This window comes from Cervus canadensis, chromosome 15 (genome assembly GCF_019320065.1).
Source record: "Cervus canadensis isolate Bull #8, Minnesota chromosome 15, ASM1932006v1, whole genome shotgun sequence".
In the NCBI taxonomy this organism is placed as follows: domain Eukaryota; kingdom Metazoa; phylum Chordata; class Mammalia; order Artiodactyla; family Cervidae; genus Cervus; species Cervus canadensis.
The window spans coordinates 66696364-66716066 of record NC_057400.1 but is presented as its reverse complement, the minus strand read 5'-3'; positions in this window follow the sequence as shown (position 1 = coordinate 66716066).

The following is a 19703-nucleotide window of genomic DNA, read 5'->3' as shown; positions in this document are numbered from 1 at the left end:
GCCTTAAATAAATTACATTAGCTTACTCCAAACTGCTTGAAATATTCCAGAACAGAGAACAGTTCTTCTCAAAATTAAGACATTAATTTTAGCAACAGGTTTTTACGTGATGGCATACCAGCTGCTAAACATAGAGATCAGCACCTCATGTGTTTCTTTTTTGGCTTCAGTTTGAAATTTATTTTGTATTTTGGGTTCTTTATTAAAAGTCTGTGCTTTATTTCATTAGCCTCTGTGTTAAACACTGTACCTAGCACATAGTAGGAACTGAAATTGTGACAAATAAGTTTCGTTGAACATGCTTTGTGTTCTTCTTTCGGTGAAATTCTTAGAGAGAGATATGCTTCCTTGAAGCATTTGTGCTGGTACCGTGAAAGGTTTCAGTTGAAACGATGGCTTTAAAGATAACATTCAGGCATTTAGCTTGGGCCACAATACTCTTGTCAGTCAGGTGGGACTCCCACTGAAATTTTGCCCACAAAACAGCTATCTGAAAACCCAGGCCCAGTGTGTGGGTGACAAACTAGGATTGAACTTGACTCCAAAGGGGGGGGGGGGGAAGTTTACTTGAAGGACTAGTCATTACATTTACTTCCCATGAAAAACTATTTACCTATATAAGTAAGATGAACATTGAACATGAGATCTAGATGGAAATGTTGACATGTAATTTACATCTGCTGATCAACATGCAGTTCGTCAGCAGGAGTAGCTCTTATACAAAACAGCAAACAAGAGTAAGGAGTAAAGTGGCCGTGTTTGTTTAGCCCTAAACAAGCAGATAATCCAAAGAATTGCCACCCTCCCCACTTTGCTAAAGGGAGTGAAAATATGATTGTATTTAGAAAATTCCAGTGTATATATATGGTAGACACATTTCATAGAGCCAGCCTTCCCCAGCTTCCTTTATGAACTCATGCTCCTGGAAATAACTTAGGGCAAACTGGGGATGAAGAAAGAAAACCAGATGAGCCAAAGCTTTTCCTCTCTGTCTCTGTCTCTCTGTCTCTCGGCCCCTTCTTCCTTGCTTTAACTGATTTGTTCTTCATTTTTAACTGGCTTTAGCTTAACTGATTTTTTTTCCTAATGATGCATAAATTGCTGGAACCAATGTGGAAAATATTGCACAAAAGAAATGCTATCCCTTTAGTTTTATTGCCAGGTATAATTGATTCCATACAGTCTGGCCATCATTTTAGTTGACTCTATTTCTTCCAGCACAGAAATATATGATCTCCCACTGACTTTTGATGTTTTAGTTCTTCTCAGTACTTAGTGATATCAATTATTTTGCGGAGAATGAGATAGAGTAAAAGAGTCGTGTTTACCTAAACTGCTCAGAAACTTAAAAGTAGGAAGTGACCATTTAAATACCTTACTGACTTTGCTTTATTTTTTCATTTATTTATATTTTAACTCATTTTCTGATAGCCGGCCATGATTTGACTTTTATAGTTTAAAATCTATCTTATCAAGATTAACAGTCTATAAAATGTGCTGAAGTTCTCTTAAAAATGTATAATTATAGGCCCTTTGCCACAGAGTCTCCTTAAATAATATTTTATTTGTATTTGATGAGCTTTCTTTAAATATCTAGCTTTAGATTATAAGGAGTTTTGCAACTAACTTGATACTTAAACAAAACCCCCACAATTATACCTACCCCCTGAATATTTTTATGCAATAAGTTCTTTTCTCATGAGTCATACATCACAGAATCATACTGAAAAATAAATCACTCAAACTTTTTAAATGATTAATTTTACTTTTTTATGGTGATGTGTATTTTGAGTAAGTTGAAACCAGGAAAAAAATAGTGAAAATAAGCTACCTGGTTTATGTGCTATGTGCTCATGTCTGACTCTTTGCAACCCCATGAACTGTAGCCCACCAGGCTCCTCTATCCATGGGATTTTCCACGCAAGAATACTGGAGTGGGTTGACATTTCCTTCTCCAGGGGATCTTCCCGACCCAGGGATGGAACCTTCATCTCCTGCCTTGACGGGCAGTCTCTATAGGCCTGAGCCACCTGGGAAGCCCATACCTGGTATATATACCTGTTTATTTGTTCACTGTGTGGTGAGGTCTCTTATACAAAGGCAGACTGTGACGATCTCATAGGTTTTTTTCCTTCTTTATAGTACTATCCATAAATGATGTAGGTTATACTTGAAGAGAAGATAAAAATTTGGAATATGATGTCCAAAGCATCCCTCTCACTCCCCAAAGCATCTTTATTTTGTCTTCAAAATATTCCAGAATGTTTATTAAAAAGCATTTGCAAAACACATGGAAACATTTGCAGAAATGTTACATAGCCAACACTAATGGAATACTTTTTTAAATATCACTCTTTATAGATCTTTAGATCTGCTCATCATTTGGTGTTCTTGAGAAGTCAAAGAAAGGAATAATTAAATACAAATTACATTTCCCTGTATCTAGACAGAATTATTTTATCTTATGTCCACCTAATCTATTTATGGCAGTATAAGACTTCAAGACTGTAGTAGAAGAACTTGTAAGCTTCCCAGAACATAGGTTCTAGCCTTGCCTATAAGTTAAGCACAAAGAAATTAAGCAATATAATAAGTATATTTGAAAATAATGATGGAAATCTATCAGAAACAAGAGATAAAATGCATAGTTTTGTGTTTTATAGGCACCTAGTAAATAGAGAGTTTGTGTTCAGAGAAACCCAGGGCATCTTTCTATTAGTTAAATGGAAATAGATATCTAACATATATTGAAAGACATTTTTGTAATAAAAGCTCCCCTTTGCATCAATCTAAACTATGACTTTAAATCTATGCTAATGATAAATGCTAGCTACTGAAAGGTAAGAAAATGTGTTTGTGATCTTCTCAATCAGTTGTTTAAGACATAGTACAAGTAAGTGTCTGATTTTGCCATAGCAAAGCTTAAAGTAAAGGCAGTTAAAGTACTATGTGCTCACCTAATATGATGCCAAATAACTTGTAAGACCCAAAGAGAGTTTTATAGGTACAGATAATTGTGCCTTAATTGTTTTATTTCCAAGAGAATTTACTTTATTCCAGTTAGAAGCTTGCTCTGTAAAGAGAAGAATATTTCATTTCCTGTTTTCTTTTTCATTTGGAAAGTAAGAGCAAGCGGGGCCATCTGTTTGCTGGGGCTGGTGACACAGGCAATTCTGCTTCCCTTGGGTTCCTGATTGGCTCCCAGGAGCGAACCTTAGGGACAAAGCTGGAGAAACCAAGGTTCCAAACCTGAAGATTAAGAGCCACAGTTGCCAGCAGCAGGAGTTATCCCTAAGCTGTAGTTCAGGCTGTCATCTCTGAAGTTTACCTTGAAACGTTAAACGGGGGAAATAGAATTACTTAAACTTATTTTTGTGTCAAAATTCATGGTAGTTCAAGAAATATATTTTGAACTCACTCAAAATAGTGAATTTAAGGAAATGTATTATTATATAAAGACTTTTCTTCAACTCATATAATTGAATGTTTTCATTGGGCAAAAAGGCAGAAATATACTCAATCAGTTTTGTTGTGGAAAAAAAAGTGAACCATTTTTCAATTTGTGTTACAAATAGATTTCTTCTTTTTTTAACTTTGTTTTTTATGATGACATGAGAATTCGCTTTTTTATCACTGTCCTTTGCCTCTAGACAAATTGATAGACTCCTAGGATTTTAATCAGCATTTCCATATTGTTGATTCCCAAGTCTCTTGAAGACTCCAACCTAGGCTGAAGCCCAGAAAAGCTCCAGAATAAGAGAAATAAATCTCACTACACATGCACATCTCAGGATATCTCGAGGACAACTCAGATTTATTGCATCCTGAACTGAACTCTAATCCGTACTCCTTTTAAAAATAAAAACATAAATAATTACTATCTCCCCTCTTCTTCATTGTCACAATCTAATCTAAGCCTAGAAATCAGAAATTGTCCTCTTCAGCCCTATATCACTCCCTCTACTACATCCAATTAGTGACCAATACATGTCACTGATATCACTTCACATTTGTCTTTTTTTGGGGAGGGTAGGTAGAATTGTCACCACTATCATGATTTCATAATTATATTTTGACCTCTTTATCCCCCACATATATCCCATCTCTATGCTACTGTCAGAGTAAAATTCCTTCAGTGTAAAAGAGCTAATCTTATCTCTTAAAAATATAGTCCTCTGTTTTCCATTCCATCAAATTCAAAATTTAGTGTATTGTATAAGAGGCCCCATGATCTGATCACCTTATTGCTTTGTTATACTCCCATCTCTCCCCTATACTCGTGGCTTTCTGTCCTACACAAACACCATATATACCAACATCATATATATAAGAAATTAAATTACTTGAAAGAATCTTGCTCTATTGTAACTCCAGCCCTTTGTAAATGCCAGTTCACCTACCTCCTTTTTCCACAGTTTGCTTTTGTTGGGGTGATGAATTCACATTAAGATTAAATATCACCTCCTTAATATAATCACCCTGACCCCTGGAAGATTATCAATCCTTCCTTGTGCTTCCCTTGGGCTTCCCTGGTGGCTCAGATGGTAAAGAATCCGCCTGCCATGCGGGAGACCTGGGTTTGATCCCTGGGTTGGGAAGATCCCCTGGAGAAGGTCATGCAACCCACTCCAGTATTCTTATCTGGAGAATCCCCATGGACAGAAGAGCCTGGTGGGCTACTGTCCATGGGGTCACAAAGAGTCAGACACATGACTGAGTGACTAAGCATACTTCCTTGTGCTATCATGGTAACTTATGTACCTACTCTCTTTCTTATAGTTTGTCTGTGACTGTTGACATTGCATATTTCCTCACTAAACTTGGAGAAAGTTAAGTGCAGAAATCCTATGTTATTCATGTTTGATTTCTCAGCACTTTGTCACTCTGCTTGGACATTTTTGCACAAATGATGATCAGGAAATATATACACTATGCCTTATAAAAGACTGGAGAAATAATATTTTCTAAAGAAGGACGAGTGTCGACGTATGAACTGATCCATTTCTCTAATACCTTAAGGACAAAAATACTGACAGGATGGGATAAGAATGAGATCTGAAAACAAGTTACAGTTTGATGATCATTTGCTTCACTCAACACTACCAGTGTTAGTCACTCAGTCATGTCCAGTTCTTTGCAGTTCCACGGACTGTAGCCCACCAGGCTTCTCTGCCCATGGGATTTTTCTAGGCAAGAATAGGTTGCTATTCCCTTCTCCAAAGGATCTTCCCAGCCCAGAGATCAAACCCAGGTCTCCTGCATTGCAAGCAGATTCTTTACCATCTGAGCCACCAGGGAATAAACACAAGTATTAGAGCATTTCTCAAAATCCCATCACCATACATGCTTTCATTTTAGCCTCAACCTATCATCTGGACAAGGAGATATTTACTTATTTTACTGATGAAGACACTAACTACTAGACAGGTTAAATGATTTCACCAGGCAGAAAGTTAGAAAATGTAGACAACAAGAATTAAACCCATAACCTCTGGCCGTGAGTCCAGAGTTCTTCCTTCTCACATCATCAACTGTGCAAACAAGGTTAAGACATGTATTCTTGAAGTTGGATGTGTGGAGTCTTTCATAATCTCTGGTCAGATGCTGAAATGAAGTTAGTAGTGTAAGAGATATAGTGAGAGATAACCCCCAGGATAGTAGGAAGCAGGGCTGGGCAGAGAAAGACCCAGATTATAACGCATTTATGATAGTCGTCGTCAACCCAAAGGATAACTTAGGAGCACAGATGGCACATTGGGAAGTCTCTCACTGCAGAAATCACCAGGCTCTGCTGTCCTCATTCTGCCCTGTCATTGGCAGGGAGCTACCATGGGAGTACCTGACCTTGGCTTGAAAGTGAGGTCCATCCCTCAGGCACTAACAGCCGGAGACCGTCAGTTAAACTTGCAACTAAACGGTAAGGTCTTTCTTGAAGGTACAGCAATAGTAACTGTATTCACACTTAAGCAGTCAAGCTAAATAGGAAGCTAAACGATTGCGGAAATGATGCATCAAGAGATAAGCAGAGAATTAACCCAGACTGCAGAAAAGAACTTAGCTCTGAGGTGGCATTAGAGTAATATACGTTTTAAAGTCTTGTTTCTAGAAAAGTGTGCTCCACCAAAAGTCCACATGAGCTATATTGCTTTATGAATTTGTCTTCCTTCTCCAAGAAAATAAGTTGGCCATGGTCAATGATTATTTTCTAACAGTCTTCAGAATATGAGAAAGTATTTCCTTATGAGTCACATCATTCTATTTTGGTGACTTGTAAGCAAGTTTGTACATGAAACATGAAAATGGAAAACAGCTGGCTTCAAAATTTTGTAAATGAGAATTTTCTTTAGTAGTTTATCAGTTTATAGAATGCATAAGATGGCTTAGAATTACTATAGCCCAAAGTTGTCAGATGATTCCTGAAAGGCAAATCCAGTTTCAGTATCAAGAGAACATAAAACATAAAAATACAACATACTGTTCCAAGATTTCTTAAATAAGAAAAATTTGTAGAGATGCATGGCTAAGTATTGGATAAATTAAATAATCAGCTTGAGATTGGTGGAAATAATGTTGTTAGGAAAGTCATTGCTGAGGAAAAACACATTTTCAGCTGTTTCTCAGTTTTCATCCTGTATATATTACAGCAATGCTTATGACTATTTTGCTAAAGTGAAATAGGATTAGCTATCTACTCATAGGTATAAATAAATTCATCTACTGATTTACAGATGCAATGTTACTTAGATTGGTAGGTGTGTCTAAATCATTTAGAAGTCAAGCAGATACATTTCAGTAACTATTTGCAAGACAGTTGAAAACCATTGGCTTATATTTTTCAGAGGATTCTGAAGAGAATCAAAGTGTATAATTCTCATCAATATTTATAACATTCCCCTTACAACCCCCTTCCTATTTGTCATGTATGGTCATCACTCTTCCTCCATCCCCAACAAATATTTTTTTTCCTTTTCCTCCACTTCCTTTTCTCTATCTTTTATTATGAAAGTCAACTTAGTCAATCTTTAATAAGCTAGAATCTTTTTAATTTCAGGTAGAGAAAAAAAGAGAAATATTAATCTGGTAACAGCAATATTCTCTTTGAGTAAGGAATATCATGAATACAAACTAACTAATATAACTTTTGTTCTAGTCACATTTTGCAGAACTCAAATTTCACAATTTTATATAATGTTCAGGCATTATGGGAAAACATTTTTAGAATATCTGACTCTTAACAGAATCACATTTCCTAATAATTCCTGGAATTCTTCCTTACAAGACAAATCCATCTCCAATGCCGCTAACTTTACAGTTAGCATCTTGGCCTTTACTAAGCTTTGCCCTTAGGTCACCTGGGACCTGCAGGCACAAGGTCAGGATTCCTAGGATTTCTGCTGCTTACAGTACACATGCTTCTCTCTATGTGTGGGCCCAGTGCATCCTACAATGTATTTCCATGGTTACGGTAACCAAATTGTGACGGTATATAAGACTTCAACGAATGGCTGAGGACGATACAAGAAAACAATCAAACAAAAAATGAGTTAAATTGAATACTCTCTCTGGGCTATATAGTACAAAATTTATAGGAAGTTCTTGTCATGCAAGTTGTTTCATAGGTACATAATAAAATTTAGTGGTTTAGAAAATTTTGTTTTCTTTGGAAATTCAAATTAACCCTTTGATTATGAAGTAAGCATACATGGCAAAAACTATACCAAGAAGACCTTTTGCATGTTTCTGTTTTACGCTGTTCTGTTTTGGATTTTTGCTATAGAGTTTTTTTTTTTTAAATAGAGATTCTTAATCCAGCAGTTTATGTTATGTAGGTGTCAGCTGGGTTATTCTACATCTTTTGTTGTAACTTCTTAGGCAGCTACATGAGGCATGAAGGTTTTCTCTAGACTAAATGAGACCCTAAGAACCAGGAGCAAGTTAGGATGACCCCCAGTCTAGCATGACCTGTAACCTAGGTTCACTTATTTCATGGAGCACAGAGGTAGAAAGAAGTTGGAGCTCTACATGCCACAATCCCACTTGCAGATTCAGCAATCAATGCGAGAGTGACATGGAAGGATAGGAAGATTCTTTCTTGCCACTACTTCTGAAGGAGCATAAGTTTCTATATTTTGGCTTAGTTTAGGAATACTGAAAAAATATAATATATATATGGTTCTCCCTACAGTTTCAATCCATAATTCCTGTATTCATTAGGTTTAATTTGTCTGTACCTAATGGTAATCTGATGAAGAAGGCAATGGCACCCCACTCCAGTACTCTTGCCTGGAAAATCCCATGAACAGAGGAGCCTGGTAGGCTGCAGTCCATGGGGTGGCGAAGAGTCAGACACGACTGAGCAACTTCACTTTCACTTTTCACTTTCATGCACTGGAGAAGGAAATGGCAACCCACTCCAGTGTTCTTGCCTGGAGGGTCCCAGGGACGGGGGAGCTGGGCGGGCTGCGTCTATGGGGTCGCACAGAGTCGGACACAACTGAAGCGACTTAGCAGCAGCAGCAGCAGCAATGATAATCTGAAATAATATATACATACTGATTTTTCACTCACATAACAGATGTCATAAAGTAGCATTCAGCTATCTTCTGTAAGTTTTATTCTCATCACACACCCTAATAGCCTCTGAACTTTGTATTATAAAATTTATTTCATAGTGCAGAAATCATGTGAGCCTTCTTTCTGTTTTTTAAGCATGCTATGTTCATTTCTGTTTTAGGGCCCATAAAATATGACCCATAATTGATCTAAGGGTCTGTTAGCCTGAGCTATTCAGAAGTGTCTAGATAATTGACCTTTGTTCCACTTTTGCAGAAATAAATTTGGAAAAGTACTTAGGACTGGGTGTCCTGGCATGAGAGTGGTAAATAAGAGCCTTATTAATGCTGCATTAGTCTTATTGTATACTGATGAATACATTTTATATTCTGTGAATAACAAACTTACTTTTTTACTTTTTGATTTCCCATTATAAGCTTTACTTACCACTGTGGAATATGTAGATTTAGTTTCTCCCACTTCATTACATTTTATCTAAGTATCCTTCTTTCCAACATATAAGCTTACCTCTTTTCACTGCACTTTGAAGATACTGCTTATTTTTACAAATTGAAATTCTGTAGCAACCTTGTGTCAAGAAAGTCTATCAGCTCAGTTTTTCCAACAGCATTTGCTGTGTCACATTTTGGTAATTCTAGCAGTATTTCACATGTTTCCATTACTATTATATTTGTTGTGTTGATCTGTGACCAGGAAGTCTTTGATGTTATTGTTGACTGTTTTGGGACACGATGAAACACATCCATATAAAATGGAAAGCTTAATCCATAAATGTTGTGTGTGTTCTGACTGCTCTACCCATTGGCCTTTCCCTCATTTCTTTCCCTCCTTGAGCCTCCTTATTCCCTGAGACACAACAATATTGAAATTAGGCCAGTTAATAACCCTATAGTGGCTTCTATGTGTTCAAATGAAAGGAAAAGTGACATGTCTTTAAAATTTAAATCAAAAGCTATAAATGATGAAGCTTAGTGAAGAAGTCATGTCCAAAGCTGAGATGGGCAGAAACCTAGTCTTCTTGAAGCAAACAGTTAGCCAAGTTGTGAATGCAAAGGAATAGTTCTTGAAAAAAATGGAAAGTGCCACTCCAGTGAACCAAAGTGATAAGAAAGTGAAACACCCTTATGGTTGATAAGGAGAAAGTTTGAGTGATCTAGATAGATCAAACCAGCCACAATATTCCCTTAAGCCAAAGCCTAATCCAGAACAAGACCTTGACTTTCATCTATTTTTTGAAGGCTGAGAGAAATGAGGAAGCTGCAGAAGAAATGTTTGAAGATAACAGAAGTTTGTTCATGAGGTTTAAGGAAAGAAGCCAACTTCATACCATAAAAGTATAAAGTAAAGCAGCAAATGCTGTTGCTGAAGCTGCAGAAAGTTATCCATAAGATCTAGCTAAGATAATTAACGAAGGTGGCTCCACTACACAACTTTTCAGTGTAGATGAAACCAGCTTATATTGGGAAAAATAATATCTAAGATTTTCACAGCAAGAGAGGTGAAGTTAATGCCTGGCTTCAAAGCTTGGAGGTTCGAAAGAGAGGGGATATATGTATACCTATGGCTAATTCATGGTGAGGGTTGACAGAAAACAACAAAATTCTGTAAAGCAATTATCCTTCAATTAAAAAAGAAATTAATTTAAAAACAAAAAAGCTTGAAAGGACAGGTTGGCTCTCTTGTTAGGGTCTAATGCAGTGGGGGATTTGAAGTTGAAGCCAATGCTTATTTACTAATTCGAAACTCTTAGGACTGTTAAGATTTATGCTAAACCTATTCTGCCTTCTCTATAAATGAAACATAAGGGCTGGATGACAGCAAATCTATTGGCAACATGGTTCATTGAATATTTAAAGTTGAGACCATTCAGAAAAGATTTTTTTCTTATTTTGAAAGATTCAACAGTCTTCACGGCATTCTTATCAGGTGAAGATTCTATCTTAAGAAACTACTTTACTTATCCACAAGAAGCAACTCTTCATTTTTTAACATTTATTGTAACAGTCCCTTGTGGAATTGGGCTTCACTTGTGACTTAGCTTGTAAAGAATCTGCCTGCAATGTGGGAGACCTGGGTTTGATCCCTGGGTTGGGAAGATCCCCTGGAGAAGGGAAAGGCTACCCACTTCAGTATTCTGGACTGGAGAATCCCACGGACTGTGTAGTCCATGGGGTTGCAAAGAGTCAGACACGACTGAGGGACTTTTTTGTTTGTTTGTTATTGTAAGACTGAAGCAATTCAATCTCATTTTCAGTCTCCAATTATAGTTATGCTTCTGCTGCTTTTTCACCATGTCTGCAGTTTTGAAAGACTCCTTTCAAAATATTACTGCTCACTGACAATGCAGCTAGTCACCCAAGAGGTCTGATGGAGATATATAATGGTATTAATATTGTTTTCATGCTAGCTAACACAACATCCACTCTGCAGCCCATGGATTATAAGTAATTTTGAGTTTCAAATCTAATTCTTGAAATTTTGTAATGTTACCATTATGGTTGTTAGTGATTTCTCCAATGAATCTGGGCAAAGTAAATTGAAAACCTTCTTTAGAGGATCACTATTTTAGACTCCATGAAGAACATTAATGAAGAGATCCAAATGTCAGCTTTAGTAGAAGTTTGGAAGATGTTGATTCCAACCCTCATGGATGACTTTGAAACTTTCAAGACCTCGGTGGATGAAGTAACCACAGGCATGGTGAAAACAGCAGCAGAAGCAAAATTCTAAGCAGAGCTTGAAGATGAGACTGAATTGCTGCAATCTGAAAATGTGAAGAAATGGAAGAGTTGCTTCTTTGGGATGCATAAAGAAAGTAGCTTCTTGAGATAGAATCTATACCTGATGAGGATGCTGTGAAGGTTGTTGAGAAGATGATGAGGGATTTAGAATATTACATAAACTCTGTTTATAAAGAAGTGGCCAATTTTGAGAGGACTTACTCCAATTTTGAAAGAAGTTCTGTAGATAAATGCTGTCAAAATCATTGCATTATGTTGAGAAATCATTCATGAAATGGAGAGTCAATCAATGTGGCAAACTTCATTGTTGTCTTATTTTAAGAAGTTGATAAAGCTAGCCCAACCTTCAGCAACCACCATCCTGGTTAGTCAGTAGTCATCACAAGGCAAGACCCTCCACCAGCACAAACTTGCTAAAGGTTCACGCGATGGTTAGCATTTTTCAGCAATAAAGCATTTTTAACTAAGGTATGTGCATTTGTTTGAGACAATACTAGTGCACAGTTAGGCTACAGAATATTATAAATATAACTTATGCACTTGGAAACCAGAAAAATTAGTGTGACTTGCTTTATAGCGATATTTGTTTTATTGTGGTGGTCTGGAACCAAGCCCAAAATATGTCCAGTGTATGCCTTAGTTAATTTGCACTTTTGATTAGTTCAATATCTAGTATCTACATTAGATTACATTATACTTAGATTATCTACATTATACTTAGACATATGTATATATAGACATATGTATACTATGATCATGTCTCTCATATGTAACTCCTGTTTATTCTAGAATTAATAAAAGATTTGAATGTTTATATTTTTAAAATTTTATTAATATTTTCTATTAATGAAGCCCTTACAGTGGTTTCAGAATGCTATATGTGGTAGTAGTTGTAGTAGTAGTTAAGTTGCTCAGTCGTGTCCGACTCTTTGCAACCCCATGGACTGCAGCACGCCAGGCCTCCCTGTCCATCACCAACATATGTGGACTGTGATGTATTTAATCATTCCAGTATTTTTAAACATTAAGCTTGTTATAATTTTCACTGTTAAAAATATGAATATGGGATATTTTCATATAATAACTGCTAGCACTAGATCTTACCACATTTCCACTTGGGCTCATTTAACCTTCATAACAACCCTGTGGCTATACTTATCTTTATTTGACAGATGAGCAACTGAGGCACAGTGAAGTTCACACAGCTAGGAAGAGGCAGTCGTAAGATGTGAACTCAGGCAGTTTTCTCGAGAGTCCATCTCTTTCCCATCATTTCATACAATGCCTCCAACGGTGTCAATGTCTGTCAGTTTGTTTTTAGTTGTTTTTTTTTTTTTTCCTTAGGATAAGTTCCTAGAAGTCATATTTTTGAAACCCATTGTAATAAAGAATATTTTTTTGAAAGAATCTACTGTGCTGGAAAAAAATTTTTTCCTTAACACTGTTCCAATGTTAAGACTAGTGGGAAGGTAATGAAGATTGTCTTTCTAATCTTACGCTTAAAACTTGCTAATTCTCACTTTACAAATAGCTCAAATAGGGTCTTCCCTGGTGGCTCAGTGGTGAAGAATTGGCCTGTCAATGCAGGAAAGAGGGGTTTGATCCCTGATCAGGGAGGAGCCCTCATGGCACACAGCCACGAAGTTTGTGCACCACTATTGAGCCTGTGCTCTTGAGCCTAGGAGCTCCGGATCCCCCAGACCACGACTACTGAAGCCTGCGTGGCCGAGAGCCCATGCTCTGCATTAAGAGAAGCTGGAAAAGAATATAAGACATGAATAAAAAGTTAGAAAAAGTGAAAAAGAAAATAATTGTTAAACATTTTATAAGCTCTATAGTACTTAAAGAAATTGAATCTAAAAATAATGACACAGCACCTTTGATTTGGATTACTTAAAAAATTTCTTAAAAATAATCTTTACTATGGCTGATTCATATCAATGTATGACAAAACCCACTGAAATGTTTTGAAGTAATTAGCCTCCAACTAATAAAAATAAATAAATAAATAAATAAATCTAAATTAAAAAAAAATAAACATAATTACATTTTGAATGCTTAAAAAAAAATAATAATCTTTATTTATTTCTGGTTGTGCTGGGTATTCATTGCCGCATGGGCTTTTCTCTAGTTGCGACAAGCAGGGGCTACTCTCTAGTTGCAGTGGGAAGGACTTATAATATGATGAAATTTTAAATGCTAAGGAAACCCATTTCCTGTCATGTTTGTGATAATTTTTCCTAAATTTTTGCTGTTACATTAAATCTTGACATTTTTAATTTTAATTCTTTTTTTGTTGTTGTTAGTTGAAAAGAAGGTATATCCTATAGTAGTTGAACATGTAACAAACTTAATAAAAGTACTTTCCAAATCATAAAAAATGCTTTTCAAAGTCTAAAATATGCATCCTATCACTGCTATTGTATTTCTGACAGTTTATCAATATGTGCACATGTGTGTATAAAACTTTACTTGCATATTATTTAATTTTAAAAAACCATGCTTTTCAGGAATATGAGGTAGTTTTTTAAAGAAAGATCACCCAAATTCTAATTACTAGAAACATCTGTAATATTTGATCAACATTATTCCAGATAACTCTCTAGAGAGAAAGAAATACAGATTTAATTTTAGAGATGTATTTTAGTCTTAATAAAATTATATTTAATTTTAATTGCATATAACTCCAAATTTTCATAAAACTTTTAGAATCAGGCAATTCCTTCCTTAACATTTTTTTCCTAAAATGTTCTTCTAAAGTTAAGATTTAGAAATACAATGAAAACTTGAAGTGATTGGAGTTTTATTTAAATGATTTTCACATTTTGTCACAACTTATTTTGAAAATTTTGAAATTCATAGATAATATACAATAAATAAATATACAATAAATACAAATAATATACAGTAAAACAAAGACTCCATATACTTTTTCATAGATTTATGGAATCATTGGCATTTTCTGGCTTTTAAAAAAATTATTTCAATTAATACAGCTTTTATTTACTATTAGGAAAGATGATATAATGTACATTTATATGTCTCTTTTTCTTACTCCTTTTATTTATGTTTTTAATATGCTTATGTTCATGTTGAATACTTTCTTTCTAAACTAATAGTTAATATGACTGAATTCAGTTTTATAGTTAAAAGGATTAAAATTACTCCCAACAATTTCTCTTCCCACCTCCTCAAGGCAGTTTCTAAAGTACTGTGCTTGCTGAACTGGTTGGCATAAGATAATGTTGTTTGTCTATTTGACACTAAATTTGCTAAAATTCTTGGACAGTGTGATCTTCTACCTGCTGCTGTTAATATGATGACGATTTACCTAAGAAAAAACCTAGGGTTATATTTCATTTCTCTCAGATTTGTAGACATCATTTACTGGCTAGAATATACTGTCTTCTGGCATAAGAGGCTACTCCTTTCTTTCTGGATACCATCTATTAAGGATGTTAAAACCTCAAGACATGTCTGGTGTCTGTTATTTTCTATCAGTTTTCCCTGGTAAACAGCATGCTCCACAAATCTACAGATTCCAGTCTTTGTTTCAAAATTTTCACCTATTATATATTTGAATAGATTTTTATATTCTATGTATTCTGTTCTCTACAAAAGTGCTAATTGTGTGTGGCCCAGATGTCTTTTGTTACTATATTTTTAATGTTTTGTAGTCTTATTTAATTAGTAAGCATTTTTCTTTTGTTATGTGTTTTGGCTCAAAGCTACCCACATATTTCTGACATTCTTTTCAACCATTTTACTTTATCTTTTTTTGTTTCAATAGTACCTTAAATATTTGAATTCACTCCCACTTCTTCCCCATGCTCTATTCTCAAACTTTTTGTTTGCACTGATCTATGGTCTTCTGCTATCTTAAGACTTTTCTTTCACTTCTTTACTACTTAAAAAAAAAAGGTACTGTTTTCTTTCATTATTTTGAGATTTTGAAGGATAATTTCTAATGTCTTCCTATATTTTTATGTAATCATTTTTCTTGAGGTGTATGATGTTTGTTTTGATTATGTGCCTATTCCTTTCATGATTGGCAGTTTTAATGCATAGAAATTGTATTCGTTTATTTCCCATTAAGATTCATCTTTGAATGAGCAATGGTCTCCAGAAAATACAATGTAGAGAGAGGCAATGGGAAATAAAGCGCAGAGAGCACTTATTTTCTAGAACACACACCCTTCCATTTTCTTTGTATCTGATAACATTCTTTGCACAAGGGTCACGATCCCCCTCCAGTCTTGTTTAAGAAACTCATGGGCCTCATAGCAGTTCCTGTTCAGGCCCAGACCATCTGTGTGATTATCTGGCTCTTCCTCTTTCACTCCACTTCACACTCTGTCATATCCTGGAGCTACGTATCCAAATCCTAAACAAAAGAAGTTGCTTATCATCTTAATTTTTCTGTTAGTTTCCCTATGAAGTTATTTTAACTGAGTTACTTTCTGGACATTCTATCTAAAACCTAAGACTATACTTTACTAGATCTAATCTCTAATCAAACTACACTCACATTTGCCTTCCTTGAAGGTGATACTTATGGAGAATGTGTACTTTGCTGAAGTTTAAAGGCAGCAATGTTCAACATGTTCCTCAGCTCAGTCTAGGCTTTACAGTCTTGGCAAGTGTGCCCATGGTTTGTGGTTTGAGGTTATGACTGTTTTTGTGTTTTTTTGGCTGCATTGCAATGCATGTGGGGACATGTGGGATCCTGGTTCCCAGACCAGGGATCAAACTCTCACCTCTTGCATTTTGAGCACAGAGTCTTAACTGCTGGACTTCCAGAGAAATCCCATGGCTGTTTTTTAATATCACTAATGAAGTACTTTTAATACCTGGTATTTGTTGCAAGATGTAAGATTGTGTAAACTGTGAATGTTTGTCTTAATTTCTGTAGATTTTGTTATTTTTTTCTGGAAGATCACTTTGTCCTTCTGAGTGTTAATCTTCCATTTCTCCAATGCAATTGGAAAGAATATGGTGGTTCTGCATTAAAAGATGTCATCATGGTACTCAACGACTTAAATTCGAAATCGTGACCATATTTTTGAAGTGCAGAAGTTACTATATCTTAGTAACAGTATATTTTTGTAATGCATTTTCTTTATGTTTAGAAAAACATCTTTCCCACAAAAAGAACAGCTATTTCTGCTTCACTGACTTCACTAAAGCCTTTTAGTGTGTGGATCACAACAAACTGTGGGAATTCTTAAAGACATGGGAAAACCAGGCCCCATTACCTGTCTCCTAGGAAAGCTGTATGCAAGTCAAGAAGCAATAATTAAAACTGGACAAGAAACAACAGACTGATTCCAAATTAGGAAAGAAGTACCACAAGGCTGTATATTGTCACTCTGTATATTTAACTTCTATGCAGAGTACATCATGAGAAATGCTGGGCTGGATGAAGCACAAGCTGGGATCAAGATTGCCAGGAGAAATATCAATAACCTCAGATATGCAGATGACACCACCCTTATGGCAGAAAGCGAAGAGGACCTAAAGAATCTCTTGATGAAAGGGAAAGAAGAGAGTGAAAAGACTGCTTTAAAACTCAACATTCAGAAAATGAAGATCATGGCAACTGGTCCCATCACTTCATGGCAAATAGATGGGGAAACAGTGAAAGACTATTTTCTTGGGTTCCAAAATCACTGCAGATGGTGATCGCAGCCATGAAATTAAAAGATGCTTCCTCCTTGGAAGAAAAGCTATGAGCAACCTAGACAGCATATTAAAAAGCAGAGATGTTCCTTTGCCAACAAAGGTCTGTCTAGTCAAAGCTATGGTTTTTCCAGTAGTCATGTATGGATATAAGAGTTAGACCATAAAGAAAGCTGAGCAATGAAGAACTAACTCTTTGAACTGTGGTGTTGAAGACAACTTTTGAGAGTCCGTTGGACTGCAAGGAGTTCAAATCAATCAATCCTAAAGGAAATCAGTCCTGGAAGGACTGATGCTGAAGCTGAAGCTCCAATGCCTTGGCTACCTGATGAGAACCATAAACCATAGCTTTGACTATGGTTTGCAAAAACCATAGCTTTGACTAGACTCACAACTAACTATTCCTCACAACACATTCTATCTTGAAAGGAGATCTTAGTGGAGCATTGTTTTTGTTACCACAGATACCACTGACCAGCCAACAGAAAAGCAAAGCAAAGAGACTCTCCTTGAATAACCCTCTTTTCTCAGAGAGTGAACTGAAAGTCACTCAGTGTGTCTGACTCTTTGTGACCCCGTGGACTACACAGTCCATGGAATTCTCCAGGCCAGAATTCTGGAGTGGGGAGCCTTTCCCTTCTCCAGGGGATCTTCCCAACCCAGGGATCGAACTCAGGTCTCCCGCACTGCAGGCAGATTCTTTACCAACTGAGCCATCAGGGAAGCCCTTTCTCAGATAGGAGGCTCAATAATTATCAAGATCAGTGGCAATTTTGAGATTATATATAAAGTTCTATTATTACATTAAAAAATTGATTAACTCTGTTTACTCAATTTTTCACCCAGTTTGCACAGCCTGAGTTTCCATGTGTGAAACCAACGAATATCCCTAGAACTAAAGAAGCTCCAATTTTGCATTCTGGGTATGCTGATATATGCCAGTCCATTCTTGATTTAAAACAATTGTAGTTTAAAATAAAAACATAGGAAATGAGTTGCTAAAGTATGTGTAGGGCCCAATTTAGTGTTATCAAGAGGTACATCCTTTCTCCTAGTGAATAAAAGACAAAAACACACACACTCATGTAGACACACAGTATCTACAGAAAAGAGAATGTAGCTTCAACAGCATATTTATTGTATGTTTTTCTTGGAGAAGGGGAGGTTTCACACAAATTTTTATTTAGTGAAAAAAATACATAAACACACACGCATGCAGACACACAATATTTACTGAGAAGAGAACATAGTTTCAGCAGCATATTTATTGTATATTTCCCTTGGAGAATGTGAGATTTCACCCAAGTTTTTATATATGGCTGGACTGCATTTTTGGTCATCATAGAAATAATTTTATCTTTCACCATTCTATATTCTTCTCACAGTGCTTATGTTATATGTTTTCATCATTAAATAGCACTATTAATTTAAATTTAATGAGTTTTTTTAATCAAACAAAAGCTACCGCATAGACATTTTGTTTGTTAAGGCCATTATGTGATTATTCTGTACTTTTCCATACTGTGTATATATCTGATATTCTATTTCTTGTTTATTTTTAAAAAAGCCACAATCCTAATACCTCATGAACGTTAAAGCAAAATTCTTAAACTGGGGATGTCTCCTTCAAAGAGGAATTCCAGAGTATCATCTGTAGTGAATATCTTCCCCCTTAGGTAATAGCCAAGTCTTGACAGTTCTACTCTCCGAATGACACAGATACCCTCTCCCTTCCATGAACTTGTTCACATCGTACTAGTACTGTGCTAATATTTGTTGATTTCAACCAAACTGATTTACAGTAAATGACAAGGTGCAAGAATGAACTCTCATTCATAATGTTCTGTAGCTTATCTTCTTCCATTGCTATGAGTATCAGAAATTTATATTGCCTAGCAAAAAAGAGCATGGTCTTTGTATATGGATAGGAATATGTCATGACATTTGCAAACTGTGTGACCTGGTCCAATGATTTCATCCTTCTTGTCCCTTATTTTTCTCTTTTTTGAAAAGAAGACATAATAATACCTAAATTGCAGTTTTCTGTGAGGACTAAATGACAACATAAATGCAAAAGCCTTACAGTAGTGTCTGAAATACACTATACGCTCACTAAATATTAGCCACTATTAACTTTTGAATTGAAAGTAGTTTAGTTTATACTGTGTTTTTCTCAGTATATGCAATTGGGTTTTACGTGGGCTTATGGTCAAAGTTAGTCATGGCCCTCCCATTCCCCTTGTCAAGAACTGATTGAAGTTTAATAAGTAAATTAGCACTCTCCAGGAGGTGAGAATATAATATCAATAAAACACAAGTGAAAGCTCAGTGAATGCCCCTAAATAAAGTTTCACTTTATTTGAAAGAAAGGCATTCTTCTTATGCTTGATATCATGACATGTGAGTATAAAGTATGGAACCCTCTTATCCATCTTATTGATGGTTGATTAAGCCAGTTCTCCTGTACACCACGCCACTTAACTTCCAAGTATGTGATCTGATTGATTTTTATATCATAATAAGCTTATTTTTGCTTGGGTTTTCTCTTATTTGTCATCAAATGAAAACTATCATAGATTTTCTTCTAAACATAAATGCACAGAATACATATGAATGTGTATATACACGGGTACTGTCAGTTGCAATAAACAAAAGTAGAAAACAAATTTGAAGACAGAAAGTGTTATCTTACAACACATAACTGGAAAA